Source organism: Biomphalaria glabrata, chromosome 4, assembly GCF_947242115.1.
Source record: "Biomphalaria glabrata chromosome 4, xgBioGlab47.1, whole genome shotgun sequence".
NCBI classification, from domain to species: Eukaryota; Metazoa; Mollusca; class Gastropoda; family Planorbidae; genus Biomphalaria; species Biomphalaria glabrata.
The window spans coordinates 14551381-14577630 of NC_074714.1; the positions used below are offsets into that span (position 1 = coordinate 14551381).

Sequence of the window (26250 nt, forward strand, 5' to 3'; positions counted from 1 at the left end):
CCGGAACATGTGTTGTCGCATTATGTTGTGTCCGGTCCTGAGTCGAAAGATTAGACGTTGGTCTTGTCGGGATAGCTTATAGTAAGCATCATCTTTCTTGTGATTTGGATGGGAGCTCGTCCATTTCTCATTTATTTTATCTACAATTAATTTCTTCATTTCTTCTGGATAGAGTGCAGAGTTTACTTGTGAGTTTGTTCTCCCACTCTTGGCGAGTGTGTCAGCCTTCTCATTTCCTGCTAGTTGTATGTGAGCTGGTATCCATTGAATAACAGTTTTTTTGCTGTTGTGGTTGAGCTTTGTGAGTGCTGTTCTGAGGTTTTTAATATAAGGGGAATCAGAGTTTTGCAGGCTTTGGAGGGTTGTTTTTGCGTCTGTTAGAAAGACAATCTGACTGTGAGGGGAACTTGGATGATTTGCTAGCATGGTAGCAGCTAGTGCTAGTGCTTCCCTTTCTGCTCTGTGACTGTCAGAGAGCTCTCCAGTTGCAAAGGATTTTTCTAGTTTTTCTCCATCTGGCCATTCGATAAGTATTCCAGCTCCTCCATTTGTGGTGGCTTTATGGGAGGAGCCATCCGTGTAAACTCTGATCCACTGATTGCTAGGGTAATTGGTATGTAGAAAACAGTTCACTATTTCCTTGAGCTCTGTTGGTCTGTAATCAGATTTTCTTTTTATGTTTTCAATATGGTCCCTTATAGTAGGAAGAGGGCTTTCGTCCCAGGGTGGAGATTCATTATAGTGTATCGAGGATTCCAGAGTAATTTTTTCAAGTTGGTGTTTCTTTTTTAGGTTTAGAGATTCCTGTATAAAATTGGTCCTTTTGAGACGGTTTTTTGTGCCAGTTTTGTGGATTTTTGTTCTGAGTGGGTGCCTCTCCAAGGTTTCCAATTTAGTGAATTGGGAAAGGATTTTTATTTCTCTTCTTTCATCCAGAGAGATCAGGGCAGCGGTTTCCTCCATAGCTCTTATGGGTGTTGTTTTGATTGCTCCTGTCATTATCCTTAGACCAATATTTTGAACCTTGTCTATTTTTCTTAGGTTGGTTTGGGCTGCTGAGCCCCATGCTGTGGCACCATATTCTAGTACAGGTCTTACATAACTGGTATAGGTCTTTTTCAGGATGTTGTGATTAGCTCCCCAATCTGTGCCAGCTAATTTTTTCAAGAGGGATAGTCTCTGGATGCCTTTACGAATTGATACATCTAATATTTTTTAGGGGTGGCTGCGCCACCTGTTCTCCACTTGATACGTCTATGATGAGTGTGGGGCGTAGATAAAACTCCAGCCCATTAAGATATTAAGACATATTTACCACTCAATACCATTATAATAGTTATAATTAGTAAATATTACATTAACGGAGATTATCATTTTCGACGTGAACAGTATGAATCGCCCCAACGCTGTCAAATGTTGTTTTTTTTTGGTCCGCCCTTATTTTATTTTATTTTGATACTGATTTACAGAAAATACAACATTTTTTTTATTTATTTATTGTATTATTTGCTTATTGTTTGATAATATAATGTTTGCTTCACAACAGTTCCAATCCTATTTTTGTTTTCTAAACCAGTTCTCATTTTGAAAGAGACTTTATATTAGCCCTCTCTATTCATTGTTATTAATATGTATTTTAAAATATTTATTTTGTGTCTATTCCGTAGATTTATTTTTGTCAATGAAACAATAGATAACTTTACAACCTTCCATGTTCATAAGCACTAGCAGGGTGGTCACTGTGTTGATTTGAGAATCCTGAGCAAACTTGAGCCATAAGATCGAATTCAGGTCGTTCGTTCTTATTTATTTAATTTTGTTTCTTTTTTTCTTAATTGTTAGTCAAGATCAGTGATGCCCAACCTTATTCGGTCTGCTGGCCATTTAATTTCGAACACTCGTGTCGCGAGCCACAACAATGAAAAGAAGAAAAAAAAAAGAGAATAAATTAAGTTACAAACCCGTCCCACTACTAAACACCCTTGAAGCTATTACGTAATAAGGTTTACCTGTTTTTTTACTGAAAAAGTTTGTGTTGCCCTACTCTATTAATTGCTTTTAAAACGGAAATACCAAAAGTTTCAGCAGGAAACAGGCGTAGAAAACAATGGTCTGCATCGCTCCAATTTCTCAAGCATGGATATCTTTTTTAGTAAGTAAATCAGTTTTATTTGCATATCTGTCCGGGCAATCCTCAGCGGCAATTAAAAACATTTTAAAAATCTGCTTCTCTATCATTTATTTTGAATGGAGATTTGTACCATATAGTCCACTCGCCTTGCAATTGTCATGCAAGAAAGTCTGACTGCTTCAGCTTCAGGACAGATTTCTTACATCCCTGCTAGCAAGTACTTTTGTACGATTCATTTCTTTACTTATACTGGAAGTAAATCTGCCCTTGCAGCAAACTCTTTTTTTCTGTGTGTCTCTTTTTGTAAATAATCTCTTCAATCGCTCAACTCATCACTCTCTCAAGTAGGCGTAAATGAGTCATCTTTTTCTTTGTGGCTCAAAACAATAATACCACCACATTATTTTTTAATGTTTTGCTTTAAAAAGTATTTTGGTGTTATGTTATTTAAAAGCAGACTCGTTAACGCACAAATATTGAATTGTATGGTACCACTCGCATTGGTTACTAAAGAATGCAGTTATGAATCCATGTGTTGAACACGCAAACTGCCAAGGACAAGGACAGCTCAAGAAAGCAGCGACATTGTCTAAGAACCAAAAATAACTGTCAATTTTGTCGCCTAAAAATAAATGTTGTGTTCTTTAGAAAAAAAAAAGAATATTAGACTACACTATATTTCAATGAAATCCATCAAAGTTCTAATCCTAACGTAGGGAGCATTTTAAAAATATTTTCTACACTTTGTTCCGATGTTTTTGAGGACCGGATGGAAACACATCGTGGGCGTAGTTTGGTCTAGATTTATTACATATTTAATAACAAGACTGTTTGAAATGAATTAATACAATTACGCATGATGTATGTTTTTTTTTTTTTTAAAGAATTTCTTTTAGATCAAAGCTTTCTTTTCAGCAGCCCCCAAAAGGGAAAAATACGCTATTAGTTTTGTATGGTCTGTCTTCCATCCGTCTGTCCGTCCCCTTTAGATCTCGGAAAACTAGATAAGATATTGAGAATCCAACATCATGATATTTTAGACCTTTCAAAGTTCTGATGCAAAGGCTACTTTTTTTTTTCCTTATCTGAAATAAAAAAAAATATTTTTCAATCAACTATGCAAGCAATTTTTTTTTTAAATGCACCATTTATACAACTATTTACTATTAATAGTAACAATCACTGGAAGCTATTTAGTAAAGGAGATGACTATTAATCCTTTTTTCAATACATTTATGCACACGGTTTTAGGTAACTGGTCACTTCATCCCCGGTCACTTCATCCCCAATTAAATATTTCTTCTTTATCATTGTTTAATTGTGTTGTTAAGGCTTTGATTTTAAGCCCTTTTTTTTCCATCTAATATATAAATATGTGTATGTAGCATGCCTTTTGATATTTTTGACATGTTATTAATGCGTTTATAGTAGTTCCTCTTCCACTTTACATTCTTCATGAGAAATCTTATAGTATATTGTAAATCTATGTGTATACTTAGCTATAGTGCTTTAATAGGATGTGGGAGATATTATCATATTACCCTGCACATGACGTAATGATGAAAGGCCACGGAGTGTTTGAAGTAGTGGAAAATCTTTTGAAAGATGAGAACGATTAGAATACTTATGACCATGCCGCTGACATCAAAGGCCAAGGTGTGGGGGAAGTAGTGGAAATCTTTTGAAAGATGAGAACGATTAAAATACTTATGACCATGCCGCTGTCATCAAAAGCCAGGGTGTGGTTGAAGCAGTAGAAATCTTTTGAAAGATGAGAACGATTAAAATACTTATGACCATGCCGCTGACATCAAAGGCCAAGGTGTGGGGGAAGTAGTGGAAATCTTTTGAAAGATGAGAACGATTAGAATACTTATGACCATGCCGCTGTCATCAAAGGCCAAGGTGTGGGGGAAGTAGTGGAAATCTTTTGAAAGATGAGAACGATTAGAATACTTATGACCATGCCGCTGTCATCAAAGGCCAAGGTGTGGGGGAAGTAGTGGAAATCATTGAAGAGGTGAGAACGTTTAGAAATAATAAAATACTTATAATTATGACGACCATTTTCTCTTTATTTTATTTTTATATCGCTCTTTTAGCCTTGAAATAAGGTGTTTTTTTTTTTCTAATAAAGTCTGACTTCACCCATCCCCATGATATCATGTCGACTATATAAGTTTTAAATATTAGTGTTGTCAATTGTGTTATAGGGCTTTATCGGTATTTATTTCACATTTCTATCGATATTTCATTTCTACATGTATAAAAAAATTTGTTTATTGATATTTACTTTAGATATCAACACTGGTATATTTATGTGGACATCAATACTTGTTTATATAATATTCCCGTCATTATTAGGTTTCTATAGCCATTAAAATTGATTGAGTGCTTAGTGAAAATTAATTAGCTTGGAGGGTGTGACTTTCTCTCTCTCTCTCTGTCTCTCTCTCTCTGCCATTAGGCGTCGATGTGATCTAAATTTTCCCACCCCACTCTATCTGATTTTTGTAGATAAACACAAAAACACTTTTTACACGACCTCTATATGTATACATGTTACATTTTAATCGATTTTAAAGGCATTTAATTTTATTCTTATCTAATGCATTACACGTTTTGTCATGTCAATAAAAATGAATATCTATATTATAAAGTAGAATGTGAGGGGTATGTATGTATGTATGTATGTATGTATGTATGTTACTTATAGACATCAAAACCGCTTGACCAATCTTGATAAAACTAGGTAGGAATGTTCCTTGGGTACCAACTTAGACCTTAGTGAATGTATTGTAGCCCTAAAACAAATGTAAGACCCTCAAAAAAAATAAAGTTGTCCGACTCTATTACAGCTATAGTATTTTATGGATCTAGGCCATGTCTACAATGTTGACATGAGAAAAGATAGAAAGGATTTAGAACTAGATCTAATTTTAAGAAATACACTTTGCGCAGATAGTTTTTTACTTTGACACATGAAAAGACAAAAGAAGATCCATTGATTTCATTATATAATAAAATTAACCTTCAATTTTGTGTTTCAAAAGCATTTTTTACATTAATTAGTTCCTTATATCTGTGATTACAGATTTCCTGACGAACATTCTTTCATTAGACAATTCCGTAATGAATAGCGTACTAAATTCGTTTAATTGTTTACTTTATAATCCCATCCCTAGATCTAAAACTCTAATTCAACTCTAAGATGATAGAACTTCTCTTCGCACAGATAGTTTTATACTTTAATACATTAACATATTAATTAAAGTCCATTCATTTCATATTTTGATCAAATAAACATTCAAATTTGGTTTTCTAAAGCTACATTCGTTTACGAAAGCTGCGCAGCCGAGTTAAAGGCCTAGATCTATATTCATTCATGAATCGCGTACTAAAAATTATTTCGTTTTATTGTTACTTTATAATCCCAATCATTTAACAAAGCTATCGCTCTTTTCGTTTTTAATACATATGAATGTATCGGCTTCGGGTAATCCCATTTTCGCAAACCTAATTTTATTTTCGTAGCATTCAAATTTGTTTTTCTAAATCATTTTTAATACATTCGTTCGCTGTTCGCTAAATAAAGCTGCGTAGCCGTGTTGAGATAGGCCTATATTCATTCATGAAAAAAGGTCACGCATGCGCAACACAGAATGAACTCACAAGCCTCTAGATTAGTGTAGATTTAGATCTATGTCTACCTCAAGATCTACTTTATACTTTAACACATGAACATACAAAATTAAGTCTATTCATCTCAAATTTTAATCAAATATATGTAGGCCTACAAGCAAATGTTTTAATTTTTAAAAATAATGGATTTAAGCCTATTAGCTATTTTGATTTGATAGCTTCATTCACACTATTTTTACATTGACACATTTGCTTTACTTATTACATTATTATTTCGTTTAATTGTTTACAAAACACTCTCAGTGACTATATCGACAGTAATGCGCAAATAAAGACCCGCGGGTCGCGGGTAACATATGTCTAGTCTATATTATAAAGTAGAATGTGTGGAGTATGTATGTTTGTATGTATGTATGTATGTATGTATGTTACTTATAGACATCAAAACCGCTTGACCAATCTTGATAAAACTAGGCAGGAATGTTCCTTGGGTACCAACTTAGACCTTAGTGAATGTATTGTAGCCCTAAAACAAATGTAAGACCCTCAAAAAAAATAAAGTTGTCCGACTCTATTACAGCTATAGTATTTTATGGATCTAGGCCATGTCTACAATGTTGACATGAGAAAAGATAGAAAGGATTTAGACCTAGATCTAATTTTAAGAAATACACTTTGCGCAGATAGTTTTTTACTTTGACACATGAAAAGACAAAAGAAGATCCATTGATTTCATTATATAATAAAATTAACCTTCAATTTTGTGTTTCAAAAGCATTTTTTACATTAATTAGTTCCTGATATCTGTGACTACAGATTTCCTGACGAACATTCTTTCATTAGACAATTCAGTAATGAATCGCGTACTAAATATTAATTCGTTTAATTGTTTACTTTATAATCCCATCCCTAGATCTAAAACTCTAATTCAACTCTAAGATGATAAAACTTCTCTTCGCACAGATAGTTTTATACTTAAACACATAAATATATTAATTAAAGTCCATTCATTTCATATTTTGATCAAATAAACATTCAAATTTGGTTTTCTAAAGCTAGGCCTACATTCGTTTACGAAAGCTGCGAAGCCGAGTTGAGATAGGCCTAGATCTATATTCATTCATGAATCGCGTACTAAAAATTATTTCGTTTAATTGTTTACTTTATAATCCCATCCCTAGATCTAAAACTCTAATCCAACTCTAAGATGATAAAACTTCTCTTCGCACAGATAGTTTTAGACTTTAACACATAAATATATTAATTAAAGTCCATTCATTTCATATTTTGATCAAATAAACATTCAAATTTGGTTTTCTAAAGCTACATTCGTTTACCAAAGCTGCGAAGCCGAGTTGAGATAGGCCTAGATCTATATTCATTCATTAATCGCGTACTAAAAATTATTTCGTTTAATTGTTCACTTTATAATCCCATTTATTTAACAAAGCTATCGCTCTTTTCGTTTTTAATAGATAAGAATGTATCGACTTCGGGTAAACCATTTTCGCAAAACTAATTTTATTTTCGTAGCGAAAGAGAAATAACGTGAAAAGATCATTAGCTACGTTTAACATACATCTAAATCCAATCCACTAGATTATTCAAAAGCAAATGTTTTAATTTAAAAAAAAATGGATTTAATTAAGCCTATTAGCTATTTTTACATTGACACATTCGCTTTACTTATTACATTATTATTTCGTTTAATTGTTTACAAAACACTCTCAGTGACTATATCGAAAGTAATGCGCAAATAAAGACCCGCGGGTCGCGGGTAACATATGTCTAGTATTAAATATTTCATAGTTCACAAATTTTACAATTACTATTTGTTAGATAAAATGATCAGATGATGAAATGACCAGGGGATGAAATGACCAGGGAATAAAATGATGGGGATGATGTGACCGGGTATCCTGTTTAAAAAAGGAAAAAAAAATTTAGTATGGATATAATTTGAAACAACAATTAATAAGCAGTTTTTCATATGATCGCGTGAACTGCTGACAAATATTTTACACATGGAAGAATAACCTCAAGAAAAATAAAGATTGTTTTTTTTTTGTTTTTTTTTTTTACGGAATGTTTTTTAGCGGCCCCTGAAAGGGGAAAAGGCACTATTAGTTTTGTGTGAAATGTCTGTCCGTCTGTCCAGTTTAGATCTCGTAAACTAGAAAAGATAGTGAAAATCCAACATCACAATATTTTAGACCATTTAAAGTTATGTTGCAACGGCTACTTTTTTTTTTCTGAAAGCGAAAAATCTAATTTTTAAAATCACTTATGCAAGCAGTTTTTTAGAAAAAAAAAAGCTAATTAGTATGCATTATAAGTTAGATCTAATTTAAAACGAATAGTAATCTTGTAAACTTTATTTTCTTGAACATTTTTAATTTGCGGAAATGTTTTTTTTTGTTTTTTTTTAGGATTCGAATAAGAGATTGAGTCTTTTCAAAACCATTATATCAATTATAAGACTTCAGTTAGGACAGCGGTAAAAGGCTTGGCTTCCGAACCGGGGGTCCCGAGTTCGAATCCTGGTGAAGACTAGGTTTTTAAATTCGCAATCCTTGGGCGCCTCTGAGTCCACTCAGCTCTAATGGGTACCTGACATTAGTTGAGGAAAACTAAAGGCGGTTGGTCGTTGTGCTGGCTACATAAAACCCTCGTTAACCGTAGGCCACAAAAACAGATGAACCTTACATCATCTGCCCTATAGACCACTAGGTCTGAAAGGGCAACTATTTAAGCCAGGTTCACATCTAACTTTGCATTCACTTGCACCTATCCTTTGATCTGCATTACCGTTGGGGCACTACACAAGATCTGTCAACCTCCTTTCTCCATTCTTATCTCTCATTTGTCTTTGATATAACTTCATTCGGTCTTTTCAAAACCATTATATCAATTATAAGACTTCAGTTAGGTCAGCGGTAAAAGGCTTGGGTCCCGAGTTCGAATCCTGGTGAAGACTGGGATTTTTAACTTCGCAATCCATGGGCGCCTCTGAGTCCACTCAGCTCTAATGGGTACCTGACATTAGTTGAGGAAAACTAAAGGCGGTTGGTCGTTGTTTAAATAATATTATAAAATGCAGAGGTTAATTCCTTAAAAAAAGATGTTCAGAATATGTTGTGTTGAAGTTTAAAATAAATTAAATAGAAGTTTGGAATATGTTGATTAAACCGGGGCTCTTTTAAAATATTGATTTAAATAACTGAATTTATTAGTTATTTATTAATTGTTATTAAGATTAACGGAATAGATCAATACCAATTTATGATAACAAACTTAAAAAAAAATATTTAAATTTTTTAAATTTCCAGAGTAAGTAATTTTTTATAACTTTAATGAAACTAAATCTTATTGGACGCACAAACAAGCTCCCAAGTCACTACCCTTCATTACCCGTAAACACAAACAATAACATGGCTGGTCACACTTGAATAATTTCCTCTGATGGTTTGCGATGTTTTCTTTACTTCTTACAAAGCTCCATTCAGTTGTCTCTCTTATTTTCTTGAGATAATCAGGATCTCATTTACACTTTTTTTTCTTATACGAAGTTATGTACCTTGTTGGCAAGATGACACCATTTTTTAAGACTCGTCATTCTATTATGAGGAAATATACGCACCCCGTGATATGTTTAGTCAATGTTATACAAGCTGGTGTTTAGGTACACCAGAGTCTGATGATAACACATAGCTTTAAGGAGCACATTGTTTATAACCTAAAGCAGACTTGTCACTACAGTCGATATTGGATATATCCATTAGTTTGTTTATCAATAAATTAAGTCTCATAACTTATCGCATACAGACGTTTCGTGTTCAATAGAGAAGATGATTACAACTATAAAACGAAATAAGATGAACTTTTTGCCATATGATATATTGAGAACTTACATGTCTGTTATGTATGATTGATGTGTTAAGTGTTCACTTGTTATGCTATAGAGTTATATTCTATAAAATTTATGATCTGTATTTAATTTCTCATATTTAAATGTATTTAGACTGACAGAAAAATATAGATAGATAGCTAGATAGATAGATAGAGCTTGTGATTTTAACAGTCATCGTATTTATCACAATGACATGACATTAAAGTAAATATGATGGAAATATGAAATCAAATAAATAATACATTTTTTTTTATTTTTATAATTTATTTACTTTACATGGCTTTGGAAAATTCAAAGATAATAAGCTTAACAAATTTATAGTAAGGCATATCAAATTAATATTACAGTACATTTAACAATTAAATAAAATATTTCCGTTAAGAATTTGTATACGTATAGGTACTATGTCGATTACTCATGGAATGTTAACAATGTTTTTAACAAATGTTTCCTTCCTGAATAATCTGGTCCTGTTTCCTTAAAAAGAAAAAAAGAAAAATATAAATTTTGCTGTGTAAATTATAAGAAAAGAAAATCAATTAAAAAAAATGATTTGATAATAATTTGTTTATTCACAGAAAAAAACAACATATGAATATATTATCTTTTGATAATTAGTAGTTTGGTATGTTGTCTAGAATGTCGTTTGATGGTTTCGACCGTTATGGATGCTGGTGCCTTGTTAAAATGTTTCTTAAATGTTTCACATGTTTCGGATGTTCCTTCAGAGTTTAAATAATTTACTTCCTAATTAAAACCTCTTACAGAATGGCGGGGAATGATAGTGGGCAGTGTATAAACCATGGATCATCGAGAATTCGAAATGACAGTCCAGTACACACTACAGCTCTACCGAAACATGTAATCAATCGATATTTTATAGCAATGAGGGAATGTACAAGAGTAGTTTCTATATGAATGCTTTTTTTTTGTCAACGTAACTTAAAATTAAAGAGAGTTGCTACTAATTACCTCATAAGTTCATTCCCGCGAAATCCTCTTTCGAATACTCAATAAGCTTCTTTTTTGATAGTGAACATGTGATCCAATATTTGGTGCCTATTGCAAATCTGGAGTGAATCCGACAGACTGGGCAAGCTCTGAAAAAGAGACAACAAAGGATAATATTAGACGGTGGGAAAAATATTACAATTAAGGCTTATTCAACTTAAAAGAAATTGATTTTAACAAACATAATAATTGTAATCAATATGTGTAAGGTTCTAATGTGTTGTATATATATATGAAAAAAGAGTCGTTGTGATCACAACAAATTTCCATAAAGATCAATAAAGCAGTCTTTGTCTTAAAAGCAAGTGAGGAGGATCCTAGAATCGAGATGCTTCAGGAGGATTCTAGATATTATATGCAAAGACGAAATCACAATTGAGGAAACAGGATCGCGTTGAAAATTGGACCCCAAAATGACCTACTGAACGCTGTCAAAAAAAGAAAGACAAACCAAAACAATATTTCCCTCCTCAGGGCTGACTAAGACTTGTTTTAAGTAGCAGTGCAAAGGAGAGACAGAAAACGATGAAAAGACAACATTGAAGAATAGACATTTCTGTCATTGACAACTTTTCTATTCAGGACAAAAATGTCCAAAAAAAAAACTCCGTGGATTCTGGGAGCGCATGAGGAGAGACCTGACCACACTTTCCCGTGGTGGAGGCTGTCCATGCATGAGCAAGCTATTATAGAACATTGTAGGACAAGTAACTGTTATGTTGGCTCATAATTCTCACAGCTATGGGCAAATCTTTGTGCCTAATATTCTATTCGACAGCCCCAGACTTATTGACCTCCGTCTCGACAGGTCTGGGAAACCAAAAATTCTCGACCTATATGGTGATATGTATGCACTACGCAAGACATTAAAGTTTACAACATTTTATTTTTGGTAGAATAATTAAGAACACAACCATAGGATAAATATAAAGATAAAGACATACCTATGGTTAGCCATTGTTTTATTCTGCCTCCATTCAAATAAACAATTTAAACAAAAACAGTGGTTACAATTCTCTAGGATACCGAAGCGACTATGAATTTCCAGCTCAGTGACTTTTTCCATACAAATGTTGCATTCCATTTCTTCACTTTGTTTCTCATGTTGTTCTAAGCAAGCCTAAAATAGAGCAATTAGTAGACGTGGTAAAGTGTTGAGACACTTGTCTATTATATCTGGCTTTTAGAAGTTTTCAATACTAGAAAAAAATAGAATAAAGAAAGAGAAAGAGAGAAAGAGAGAAAGAGTGATAGAGAAGAAAGAGATAGAGAAAAGAACAGAGAAGAATGAGAGAGAAGAAAGAGAGAGAAGAAATAGTGAGAAAATTGAGAGAAAAATAAAAACGAAAAGGAGAGAAGAAATAGAGCGAGTGAGGAAAAGAGACAAGATAGAGAGAGAGAGAGAGAAGTAAAAAGATAAAAGAATGAAAGAGAGAGAAAAATGAGAGAAGAAAGAGAGAGAGTCTCTTTTAAACTAATATTTGTCTTAATAAATTGGTAGCTACAATTTTGAAAAATAATGAATAGAAATTGGATGATATAGGTTTAATGTATGTCCATTGCTTGTATCTTTAGAATGCTATTATTGGTGAAAAGAACTGATAGAGATACCTTGCTGCTGCTATATCGGAGTCTAATCCGATCCAAGTTAGACTATGGATCAATAGACAGAGTATTGCCTCTGCCACCTATTGAGAGTGGCAGGATCGGTGAGAAGCTGAGACTAACAACAAATTCAGACACTTTGTGGCAGATGTCTGCCCACATCTATGGGTCTAACATAGCGTGGAAGCACGATTATGTCCAGACATAGTATTAGCCACACCTATATCACGCCAAAGATTTTTATTGAATTATTAATTTTTTTTACTAGCTTTACTATTTTAACTGTGAATAGACCTTGTATTTAATGACTGAACTAAATAAAGTTTAGCGCTTGTGGTATGAAGGGAGAGTGACCTTTTAGGGATTACGGACACGACATGGCCTAAAGTGTGTCGATGTGCCAAAAACTCAAATTCTGAAAAGAACAAAAATTATGTGCAATCTGCCCACAATCGAATTATCATTACTTACATCAGCATGTAATTCTGGATTATATGGATTTAATCTAAGTGTAAGGCACAGATGGCAAAGGCGGCCATGTCTATATGGACAGTCATCATCACATTCGTCCTTATCGTTGTGAGGACAGAGTTGCTTTCGACGATCGATAATTTCCTCCTCAGGCATGGAAACTTCTTCTGGTAAATTTCTATCAATTTCTGTTTCTGGTTCACTGTTCCCTATTGAAAAAATTTATAACAGAAACCAATTACAATTACTTTTATGTGTGCTTCATTTGCTTACTCTTTTTTGTTAAATATCGCATTTCGCTATTGACGAGGGACATCATCCATACGATGCACCTAGAATTTAACGTTCTTACAAAGGAGTAGAGCTACTTTATAAAATATGTCTACATCGAAATTAATTAGGCCACCTATGCGGCCGCAGTGGGCACCGCTTTGTCATAGACCACGCGATTATTTTAGGTATACATTATTCAGTTTAAAAAAATTATAACATACATAAAATTTTCTTAAAACTCATGAAAATCTTCTAAAAAAAATATACAAAAATGTCGGTTTTTGGGTGCTAATTCTAATTGCGATTTTAAAAAAAAAGGCAATGTATTCTTTTATTTATTAAAAATGTATTTCAAAGACGAATTTATTTTTCATTACAAAATCTTAACTTTGACAATATGATTATCCCAAACCAACTTGGCCCAAGGTAATCAGTTTCACATAAGACCCCGCAAATGTTAGGGCTTGCCCTGAGAGCGTTGTAAATGAAAAACAAACGAAACAAAGTTTACTATAGACAATGAAAAAGTAACAACCTAAAGACAACCTACCTTCAGTGTAATCCATAGCACTAGCCATTAGTTCATTGGTATTATTATTAAATTGTAATGTAAAATGATTGCCAGAATCTATGGAAGACTCTTGAACTGTAGCCGATGGGATATTTAGAGATAATTGAGATGTGTTTGGTGCAGTGCTAGACATCAAGGAAGGTGGATTATTTGTTGATAGAGATAACTGAGGTGTATTTGGTGCAGTGCTAGACATCAAATAAGGTGAATTATTTGAAGATACTAAATTGCTGGACGGCGTAGATGATGGCTGTGTTGGAAATGTTGACCCACTGTTTGGTGCAGTGCTAGACATCAAGGAAGGTGAATTATTTGAAGATAGTAAATTGCTGGACGGCGTAGATGACGGCTGTGTTGGAAATGTTGACCCACTGTTTGGTGCAGTGCTAGACATCAAGGAAGGTGAATTATTTGAAGATAGTAAATTGCTGGACGGCGTAGATGACGGCTGTGTTGGAAATGTTGACCCACTGTTTGGTGCAGTGCTAGACATAAAGGAAGGTGGATTATTTGAAGATAAAAAATTGCTGGACGGCGTAGATGACGGCTGTGTTGGAAATGTTGACCCACTGTTTGGTGCAGTGCTAGACATAAAGGAAGGTGGATTACTTGAAGATAGTAAATCGCTGGACGGCGTAGATGATGGCTGTATTGGAAATGTTGACTCACTTGAAATCACATCCAGTGTCTGACGAATCTCTGTCAGATCGTTTAACGGCATCGTGTTGTTGATCCACTGAGGGGCACTTGTTGAGGTCCTCGTTTCAGATGGTATAAAGTAATTGATCCTATATATCCAATTATTTGGATCAGGAAAGGCTACTGTTTCAGGTGTGGTCTGGCTATGCAGACCTTCAAATGTGTCTGGTGATGACCACGTCCTACTGTAGGGAGGCGTGTAGGATCTTATCTCCGCTGGTTCTCTTGCTGGGCTGGGTCTAGAGTATGTGTCATTATACATCTGACCATAAGTATTTCTGAAGATTGGTGTTGCGTATAATGGAAGCACATAGGAACTCATTTGAGTCTGGAATGATCCAGAAGGGTATTGATTGTACAAATGATTAGGAGATCCTGCAAAGGTTAAAGCAGCTGAATACGTGTATGAATTCATAGGATAAGAAGATCTTCTTTGGTTTGTTGTCATAGTATTATCTCTTAAAGCAGAACTGTTGGAAGGAATCAAATAACCATTGTTAAGTTTCAGTTAAAGAAAGTTTAAAAATCTTTTTTGTCTTAGTTAAACTGTAGATTTTAAACACTTAGCAAATACTTTTATTGTAATGAATTGTGTCAGTGAAAAAAAAAACAAGATATGTTTGTTTGACTAGAACTAATGGGTTAAAATTGCACGTGTGTGCTAATAATGGCTTGTTCGATAAAATGAAGAAATAACTAAATAAAACAATGTTACAAAGATAGTTTGTGTGAAAACGCAAACTCAAATCTGCCCTCAAATTGATCCACCCAAGCATGTAACAATGCAGGTTTTAATATTTTCAGAAAGAATATCAGAATGAAATTGTATCAAAGGCAAATGATAAAGAAGAATGGAAAAAGAAGGTTCAGAGATCTTATATGGTGCTCCAACAATCCAGCAAACAAAAGATAGGTGAAAGTAAATGTGAAGTTAGATTTTTACCTGGCCTAAATGATGTCTTATAATGATTATCTAATTGGTAAAAATGTTTTGTAAATGGTCAATCTCTCATTAAAAGCCCCCCCCCCCCGCCTTTTAGTTAAGAATTTTTAACCAAAAATCTAAAACCGTTTGCATAAATGTGTTTAAAATATAGTAACCGATTATATCCCTTATTAAATAGCCTCCAGTGTTTGTAACTATTAATAATGAATAGTTGTAAAAAAATGTTTTTTTTATGAAAAAATTGCTTGATTTTAAAAATTAGATTTTTCGCTTTTAGATAAGAGACATGCCCTATCTTTTCTAGTTTACGAGATCTAAACAGGACAGAGGGGTTGACGGACGGACAGACAAAACACACAAAACTAATAGCGTCTTTTTCCTTTTCGGGGGAGGAGAAATCTATTAAACATTTAGAGGCCAGATTATGGTGTTGGCTAGGTGGGGGGGGGTGTTAGTCGTTTCGATTCGGGCCTTCCATTGAACGATATTTGATTCCGGGTAAAAAATAAACATATTCCAACTTTTTAACTTGTGTTGAAACATCACTATCACTCAGTATAGCAGCAAATGGCTTGTTTTCTCATCCTTTTAGCAGACGGAGTTTTTAAAATTTTAATCTATATTTTTAAATATTTTGTACTAAGTTTTTGAAGTAAAAAAGTTACAGAAAAAGAATAAATATGAATGAGTTTTTACTAATTGAAATACATTTATTACATAAGTTTGGTTACTTGTTAAATTTAAGAAAGGTTTTGATTGATAGATTTGAAGATTAAGTAGCCAAGAAATAAGAAAGTGGATTTCTCTCAAGAGTTTAGCATAAATGTCTAATAAATATAGATCACACACATGTTTTATATTAACTAAAAATTAAGTTATGGGATTTTTAACGAAATCTGCTTTAAACGTGTTTATTGCTGAGAGACATGAGGTTTGAATTCAAATCTTGATACAGGAAGATATTTTTTTAATGAGACGAGCCCAAGAACTCTATAGAAATAGTTTCTTAGACAAACCCTCCAAAGAATTGTCCCACAAATAAATAAAAGGCAATAAGCATGCTTTAGCCAGAGTGATTAAACAAGATATACCAAAACAGAGACCTTTGCATATGTTTAAGTATTGTTTAAGTATTTTATCTATAACCTAAAGTTTTTTTAATGAAGCTCACTTTTAATAGAAAAAAATTAAACCGTTATCCTTTCTTTAGTTTTTTTCTTTTAAATTTTCAAACAAAGACATGTTTAAACATCAATTACTATTAAAGTTAACATAGAAATAACGAACTTTTTGATGTTATGAAGTAGTTGATTAATTCTATATCTATCACTGTATAGATAACATTTTTAGGTTTTAACATTTTTCGATTTTAGGTTGGAGAGCTTCGTAAAAATATAAATAGTGTTTCTTTACCTTGAAAAAAAAAGAATCTATAAAACACTACAAGGTTAAACAAATAAATGTTCAAAATATTGTTATGCTTATAGTCAAGAAAAAAAAATAATGAGGAAAAAAACTCAGGAAAGGTTGACTCTAAGTTTGAGTATAAATTAACTTTAAATTAGAAAAAAAAATAATATACAGCAGTCCTTAACTTCATAAATTTACTTAATGTACTTAATGTAATGGAGAAAAATAGAAATTGAAACTAAATTGTGTCGTTTTTTGTTTTATTGAATTTCTTTAGAATAAAATAAATATTTTACAAATATAAACTAAAAGTGTTTGAAACTAAATGTTTGACATCAAGATTTATAAAAATACTTAAGGTCAACGTATATAAGTTTAATGAAAATAAAGTAAAAAAAAAAGAAAATGTTTTTAATGAAATATATTTAAATAAAAAGTACAGTGAGAATCAATTACCTTTGATAAGTCCAGTTTTGTATGCACTGATCACAGCGACAAGCTGACATTGATGTTTCTTCTTCTTGATGTCCACTCTCAGCCATAGTGTAGAAATAACACAAACTGTTCACTATAAACTAAGTAATCCTAATGAGAAATAATAATACTTCGAAAAGAGAATCCAAAATGTGGAGAAATTCACCGCGCTAAAGTGTAGATCTTCTCAAGTTGATTCGTAAGAAATCAAACAGCTGGACATAAGAGTAAGTGAGGTTTATATAGGAGGCTCAGACAATACACGTGACCATCGAAAGGCGGGTTTTTCTTTAGTGCGATGCTTAATAATAATTCAGCCTTAGTGGGTGGGGTCGTCAGTGAACCATGGCGAGCAAGGCAAAGGTGGACAACACCAATGGCCCTCTCTTGTGAAGGTGGACAACACCGATGACCCTCTCTTGTGAAGGGGCTTGACATTCCTATTGTTACCAACGCGGTAGCTTTTCAACCTGGGGTAGATGGATGTGGAGAGTGGGGGGCTGATTGAAAACATTCTGATAAGAACTTCAAATAAACTTTCAACTGTATTCAATGAGAAGAATCTTTAGAAAAAACATTAGGGAGTGTTTATTTCTGTTTATAGACAATGTGGTCGATGGAAAAAAAGGAAAAGATTTTTTTATGTATTTAGTGGACTTTTCAAATTTTAAATGAGTTTCAAAAAATAAACTTTTCTTTGAATGATTTCTCATAAGACCAAACATAAAAAAAACATAAAAAAACTTCAATTGTCAAAAAAAAAATATGTATAGTTATAGCATTAATGGAGGCGCGGTGGCTAAGCGGTAAAGCGCTTGGCTTCTGAACCGGGGACCGGTGTTCGAATAATGGTGAAAAAAACCCTCAATAACTCAAACTTTTCTTTGAATAATTTCTCATATGACCAAACATAAAAAAGAAGACCTTCATGGTAAAAAAAAAATGTATAGTTCTAGCATTAATAACATATCTGACGAAGACGTTCAATGACAAATATGGCACCAATTCGTATGAACAGAAATTTAGTTCAGAATGATTCAAAACAACAATGTGTCTAAAATAACTAGAATTAGATAGACCTTTTGATTTGTCGATATTGGCGGTTATACAATAACAGTTACGTAATGGTTAGGCTTGTCTTTGTGTTCCAAAATATGTAGGTCAAAGCTAAGGCTGCCTAGCCACGAGAAATACTGCATTCCTCATTATGCCCTATCATTATTATAATTAACATATGAGTTCAACAGAAACGATACAAAAAAATTATTGCACCTATTTCTACTAATTACATTATTGGCTAAAAATTATGAAACAAAAAAATGCACACACAGATATGTCATTAATTGAATCCTTCAATTAGAACAAAACCCAGTCTACTGTTGTTAATGTTTCGGCTCTTTATTAGTTGGTCACTAAGAAAGGTAACAATCAACTGTAATGGATTATCACAGATTTAAAATATAGTGATTTTATATTTCATTAAATATATCAATGAATTTAAACAAGTATCAATTGATAATTAGACCTCAATGAAATAAAATTAGTATTTAGATTTAAATTCATTTTATTTATTGGCGAAAATATATGCATGTACCATACATTTTTAATTATGTGCTTGAAAACTTAAATCAGTTAAATAGAGAACTGTAAACGTGCCAAAAGTCTTGTTAGATACAATGTATGTACAAACACTTCTCAATACATTTTATTAAGAAGATTATTGTAAAAAGTACAATTTTATTGACATTTTTCCTAGTGAGCTAATAATTCAATAGACAACATTTTCAATAGAAATCTACATGGAGAATAGTTGAGATTTGTTTAATCTTCCACAAACTCAAGTACATTTGATATCAAACTATTTATTTCGACAAGAAAGAGAAACAAAGAAAATCTATGAGTGCTAAATGTTTGTTGTATTAAGGAGATAGTGAGACGAGTTTTTTTTTATACTTTCTTAAACGAGGTTAAAATACTACATCTGGGTTTAATCATGTCAAATTAAGCATATAACGAATCATGTCTGCAAAGCATCCACACAATCCTGATGCAGTCCCAGCTGCGATGGGCAGGTCACGTCTACAGAATGGAAGACCACCGCATCCCTAAACGACTCTTGTATGGCCAACTAAGCGAAGGAAAGCCCTCGCAAGGTGGGCAAAGAAAGCGCTTCAGGGACACTCTCAAAGCTTCTATGAAGGCGTTCAGCATAGACCCAGGCACCTGGGAGACAGAGGCACATGCCAGATCATCATGGCGTCGCGCTGTGAAAACTGGCGAACAGGTTGCTGAGGAAAAAAGAACAACGAAAAGAAAAGCAAGGCAAACGACACTAGCTCCAGTTGGAATAACCTGCCCAGTGTGCAGCCAAACTTTCCGGTCTCACATAGGTCTCACCAGCCACAAGAGGAGGCACAAAACCCCAGTGCAAAGCCCATAGTCCCCTGGATGACAAAGTGGTCATCATCGAACCACGATGGACGAACTAAATATATATATAACGAATCCATATTGATATTTGACCAACATATCTGTTGGAGCTTATGTATGATTTACGTTGAGTAGATTAACGAGGTTAAAATACTAGATCTGGGTTTAATCATGTTAAATGAAGCACATAACGAATCTATATTGATATTTGATCATCATATCTGTTGAAGCTTATGTATGATCTACGTTGTTGAGTGGAGGCTTAGAATATGTATCTTCTTTGATAAAATAAAGACATTATTAAAAAAAAAAGAAAATTACGTTACATTTCAAGTATAAGGTGAATATACGATGGTTGAATGTACGGAATAGATAAACTTCAGAATATGTTGTGTAGAAATTTAAAATGAATTAAGTAGAAGCTAGGAATATGTGGTTTTTTTCGACAAGGGTTTTTAATTCATAAAGAGTCATCCGGACAAATCTATCGGAGTGGCTAATTTTGTATATGTGTTAGGAATTGTTATTTAGACAATGGTCATGCTTGCCTTAAGTGTGGCCAAATAATTGGTAACGTGAAATACTGCATTCCTCACTAATCTTCGGATATGAAGACAAATCGTATTATTAAAAAAATGAAATATATAACATTTATTATTTTTATAATGCTAACATTGCATGACATTTCCAGACAAATAATACAATCATCTTAGCTGGACTATCAGTGTTTGCTAGCAAACATTTTTAACTTTTTTTTTTCTCAATATAAATTTACTTGTTTCAATTTTTTTTTCACAAGTCAAATGAGAACCATTCAACAAGTCGATGTTACTCTCATACCCTCCCTTCCCACCCTGTAAACACAAACGTAGGCTTGGCTGGTCACACTTGAATGATTTCCTATGATAATTTTTTGATGTTTTCTTTACCCCCGAACAAAGCTGCTATCAATCGTCTCCCTTGTTGTCTTAAGATAATCAGCACCTCATTCACAACTTTCTTCTTGTATGACGTTGTTTCCATTGTTGGCATCTTGGACACAACGTGGACATAAAGCATAAAACAGCCAGGCGAGGCTATTCGTAATATGTGTACCGCGTGATACTTTAGACACTTTTGTACTATTTGGTGTTTAGTACATGACATTCTTGTCTATGACACAGGGTTTATCTCTTAATTCAGAATTGTCGCAACATAAGCGTGTTTATAAAGTATTACATTTATCAAGTCGCATAATGTTCATATTTACATTACAGGCGTTACTTAAAAAGAGAAGATAATTACGAATCCAATCAACTTTCTCTATAATAATAATAATAATAATATTAATTTTATTTATAAAGGGATGTTAACAAACAACATGTAGGCTTAAGGGGCCATAATAATATAACAAACACAAACACGAAAAAGGGGCCATAATAATATAACAAACACAAACACGAAAACAGAAATCAAAAACTTCAGACAAGGGAGACGATTGATAGCAGCTTTGTTCGGGGGTAAAGAAAACATCGCAAATTATCAGAGGAAATCAATACTTCATCACACAACAACCGAATATGTAAAATCAAAGATACGTTGTTTTTTTGTACGAAAGGTTCTACTATTGAAGCTAATAACCTTTCATAAAATCATTTATTGCACAGTAACTAATATTGGGTAAATAAAAAAAATTAAATGTTACCCCAAGCCCAAAGAAAAATCTCGTTAACATGAATTTAAATTCTAAGGATATGGCAATAGATTTGAAGTCACATAATGGTGCACAAAATTTAAAAAAAAACATTTATTTATTTACTAGACATATTTTACCCGTGGCCCGAAATGTGTAAATTGTAGTCCATAACTCTGAAGTATGTTGTAGATATTAGTCGATCTGATCAGACAGCGGGTATGTGAATGTGTCTGTTTTATATAAGCTTGTTATTGGGCGTGATTTATGTAGGAAACAGAATTTTGATGATATACTGTATGTCTTCGCAACACTCAAGGCTCGTAAAATAAAGTTAGTTTGATCGTGATTTTGTACTTAGTAAAGAATGAATGAAATTCAAAGACAAATTTATCTTCTATCTTTTTATCTTCTAGTACAAAATCTTTTCACTTATCATCCTGATCCTTACCCTGGCCCAGTGCAATTCGTTTCCCATAGGGCCCCGCAATAGTTAGTGCCGACCTTCGGCTTACCATTGTGTAAAAGCAAATATGCATTAACCGAATCCTGCTTCTTCTATAGCACTCTCCTTAATGTTATGTTGAGGTGTTCAGATGGCTAGACCAATATCCAAGATGAACTGTCCAGATTAGGCAGCTCTCCATATAAATGAAACTTGCAATTAGTACAAAAATTCAGAAAAATATGGTATCATAGCGTATTAAAAGCATGACCTTGCGCTAAATAATAACAATTGGTAAAAATATTTAAAATCGAAAAAAAAATTATTATTGTTAATCTAGGTCTATTAAAATTTTTATTACATGGCTAAGCCAAACGAATTGATACATCTAATATTTTTTAGGGGTGGCTGCGCCACCTGTTCTCCACTTGATACGTCTATGATGAGTGTGGGGCGTAGATAAAACTCCAGCCCATTAAGATATTAAGACATATTTACCACTCAGTATCATTATAATAGTTATAATTAGTAAATATTACATTAACGGAGATTATCATTTTTGAAGTGAACAGTATGAATCGCCCCAACGCTGTCAAATGTTTTTTTTTGGTCCGCCCTTATTTTATTTTATTTTGATACTGATTTACAGAAAATACAACATTTTTTTATTTATTTATTGTATTATTTGCTTATTGTTTGATAATATAATGTTTGCTTCACAACAGTACACATCCTAGTTTTGTTTTCTAAACCAGTTCTCATTTTGAATGAGACTTTATATTAGCCCTCTCTATTCATTGTTATTACTATGCATTTTAAAATATTTATTTTGTGTCTATTCCGTATATTTATTTTTGTCAATGAAACAATAGATAACTTTACAACCTTCCATGTTCATAAGCACTAGCAGGGTGGTCACTGTGTTGATTTGAGAATCTTGAGCAAACTTGAGCCATAAGTTCGAATTCAGGTCATTCGTTCTTATTTATTTAATTTTGTTTCTTTTTTTCTTAATTGTTTGTCTAGATCAGTGATGCCCAACCTTATTCGGTCTGCGGGCCATTTAATTTCGAACACTCGTGTCGCGAAATGAACAACAACAATGAAAAGAAGAAAAAAAAAAAGAATAAATTAAGTTACAAACCCGTCCCACTACTAAACACCCTTGAAGCTATTACGTAATAAGGTTTACCTGTTTTTTACTGAAAAAGTTTGTGTTGCCCAACTCTATTAATTGCTTTTAAAACGGAAATACCAAAAGTTTCAGCAGGAAACAGGCGTAGAAAACAATGGTCTGCGTAAATTAGTAATCTTTTTCTTTGTGGCTCAAAAGAATAATACCACCACATTATTTTTTAATGTTTTGCTTTAAAAAGTCTTTTGGTGTTATGTTATTTAAAAGCAGACTCGTTAACGCACAAATATTGAATTGTATGGTACCACTCGCATTGGTTACTAAAGAATGCAGTTATGAATCCATGTGTTGAACACACAAACTGTCAAGGACAAGGACAGCTCAAGAAAGCAGCGACATTGTCTACGAACCAAAAATAACTGTCAATTTTGTCGCCAAAAAATAAATGTTGTGTTCTTTAGAAAAAAAAATGAATATTAGACTACACTATATTTCAATGAAATCCATTAAAGTTCTAATCCTAACGTAGGGAGCATTTTAAAAATATTTTCTACACTTTGTTCCTTTTTTTTTTGAGGACCGGATGGAAACACATCGTGGGCGTAGTTTGGTCTAGATTTATTACACATTTAATAACAAGACTGTTTGAAATGAATTAATACAATTACGCATGATATATGTTTTTTTTTTAAAAGAATTTCTTTTAGATCAAAGCTTTATTTTCAGCAGCCCCCAAAAGGGGAAAATACGCTATTAGTTTTGTATGGTCTGTCTTCCATCCGTCTGTCCGTCCCCTTTAGATCTCGGAAAACTAGATAAGATATTGAGAATCCGACATCATGATATTTTAGACCTTTCAAAGTTCTGATGTAAAGGCTACTTTTTTTTTTCCTTATCTGAAATAAAAAAAATATATTTTTCAATCAACTATGCAAGCGATTTTTTTTTAAAAATGCACCATTTATACAACTATTTACTATTAATAGTAACAATCACTGGAAGCTATTTAGTAAAGGAGATGACTATTAATCCTTTTTTCAATACATTTATGCACACGGTTTTAGGTAACTGATCACTTCATCCCCGGTCACTTCATCCCCAATTAAATATTTCTTCTTTATCATTGTTTAATTGTGTTGTTAAGGCTTTGATTTTAAGCCCTTTTTTTCCATCTAATATATAAATATGTGTATGTAGCATGCCTTTTGATATTTTTGACATGTTATTAATGCGTTTATAGTAGTTCCTCTTCCACTTTACATTCTTCATGAGAAATCTTATAATATATTGTAAATCTATGTGTGTACTTAGCTATAGTGCTTTAATAGGATGTGGGAGATATTATAATATTACCCTGCACATGACGTAATGATGAAAGGCCACGGAGTGGTTGAAGTAGTGGAAATCTTTTGAAAGATGAGAACGATTAGAATACTTATGACCATGCCGCTGTCATCAAAGGCCAAGGTGTGGGGGAAGTAGTGGAAATCTTTTGAAAGATGAGAACGATTAGAATACTTATGACCATGCCGCTGTCATCAAAGGCCAAGGTGTGGGGGAAGTAGTGGAAATCTTTTGAAAGATGAGAACGATTAGAATACTTATGACCATGCCGCTGTCATCAAAGGCCAAGGTGTGGGGGAAGTAGTGGAAATCTTTTGAAAGATGAGAACGATTAGAATACTTATGACCATGCCGCTGTCATCAAAGGCCAAGGTGTGGGGGAAGTAGTGGAAATCTTTTGAAAGATGAGAACGATTAGAATACTTATGACCATGCCGCTGTCATCAAAGGCCAAGGTGTGGGGGAAGTAGTGGAAATCTTTTGAAAGATGAGAACGATTAGAATACTTATGACCATGCCGCTGTCATCAAAGGCCAAGGTGTGGGGGAAGTAGTGGAAATCTTTTGAAAGATGAGAACGATTAGAATACTTATGACCATGCCGCTGTCACCAAAGGCCAAGGTGTGGGGGAAGTAGTGGAAATCTTTTAAGAGGTGAGAACGTTTAGAAATATTAGAATACTTATAATCATGACGACCATTTTCTCTTTATTTTATTTTTAAATCGCTCTTTCTTGAAAATGGGCGCGTCATTTTTAGCCTTGAAATAAGGTGTTGTTTTTTTCTAATAAAGTCTGACTTCACCCATCCCCATGATATCATGTCGACTATATAAGTTTTAAACATTAGTGTTGTCAATTGTGTTATAGGGCTTTATCGGAATTTATTTCACATTTCTATCGATATTTCATTTCTATATGTATAAAAAAATTTGTTTATTGATATTCACTTTAGATATCAACACTGGTATATTTATGTGGACATCAATACTTGTTTATATAATATTCCCGTCATTATTAGGTTTCTATAGCCATTAAAATTGATTGAGTGCTTAGTGGAAATTAATTAGCATGGAGGGTGTGACTTTCTCTCTCTGTCTCTCTCTCTCTCTGCCATTAGGCGTCGATCTGATCTAAATTTTCCCACCCCACTCTATCTGAATGGTGTAGATAAACACAAAAACACTTTTTACACGACCTCTATATTTATACATGTTACATTTTAATCGATTTTAAAGGCATTTAATTTTATTCTTATCTAATGCATTACACGTTTTGTCATGTCAATAAAAATGAATATATTAAATATTTCATAGTTCACAAATTTTACAATTACTATTTGTTAGATAAAATGATCAGATGATGAAATGACCAGGGGATGAAATGACCAGGGAATAAAATGATGGGGATGATGTAGTATGGATATAATTTGAAACAACAATTAATAAGCAGTTTTTCATATGATCGCGTGAACTGCTGACAAATATTTTACACATGGAAGAATAACCTCAAGAAAAATAAAGATTGTTTTTTTTTTTGTTTTTTTTTTTACGGAATGTTTTTTAGCGGCCCCTGAAAGGGGAAAAGGCACTATTAGTTTTGTGTGAAATGTCTGTCCGTCTGTCCAGTTTAGATCTCGAAAACTAGAAAAGATATTGAAAATCCAACATCACAATATATTAGACCATTTAAAGTTATGTTGCAACGGCTACTTTTTTTTTTCTGAAAGCGAAAAATCTAATTTTTAAAATAACTTATGCAAGCAGTTTTTTAGAAAAAAAAAAAGCTAATTAGTATGCATTATAAGCTAGATCTAATTTAAAACGAATAGTAATCTTGTAAACTTTATATTCTTGAACATTTTTAATTTGCGGAAATGTTTTTTTTTGTTTTTTTTTAGGATTCGAATAAGAGATTGAGTCTTTTCAAAACCATTATATCAATTATAAGACTTCAGTTAGGTCAGCGGTAAAAGGCTTGGCTTCCGAACCGGGGGTCCCGAGTTCGAATCCTGGTGAAGACTAGGTTTTTAAATTCGCAATCCTTGGGCGCCTCTGAGTCCACTCAGCTCTAATGGGTACCT

General features: G+C 33.2%; 1 protein-coding gene and 1 long non-coding RNA gene across 2 annotated transcripts in view; one reads left to right on the forward strand and one right to left on the reverse strand.

The window, feature by feature from the left end:
- Positions 1 to 26250, forward strand: part of LOC106054140 (macrophage-expressed gene 1 protein-like) — a 165197-nt gene that overhangs the window by 70221 nt on the left and 68726 nt on the right. The gene's annotated exons all lie outside the window — the stretch shown is intronic.
- LOC129925730 (uncharacterized) lies at positions 10695 to 12901 on the reverse strand. Its single transcript, XR_008777463.1, has 3 exons — positions 12771 to 12901; positions 11639 to 11814; positions 10695 to 10783 (listed from the first exon to the last, which is right to left on the reverse strand). It is a non-coding gene; the product is annotated as an uncharacterized LOC129925730 (long non-coding RNA).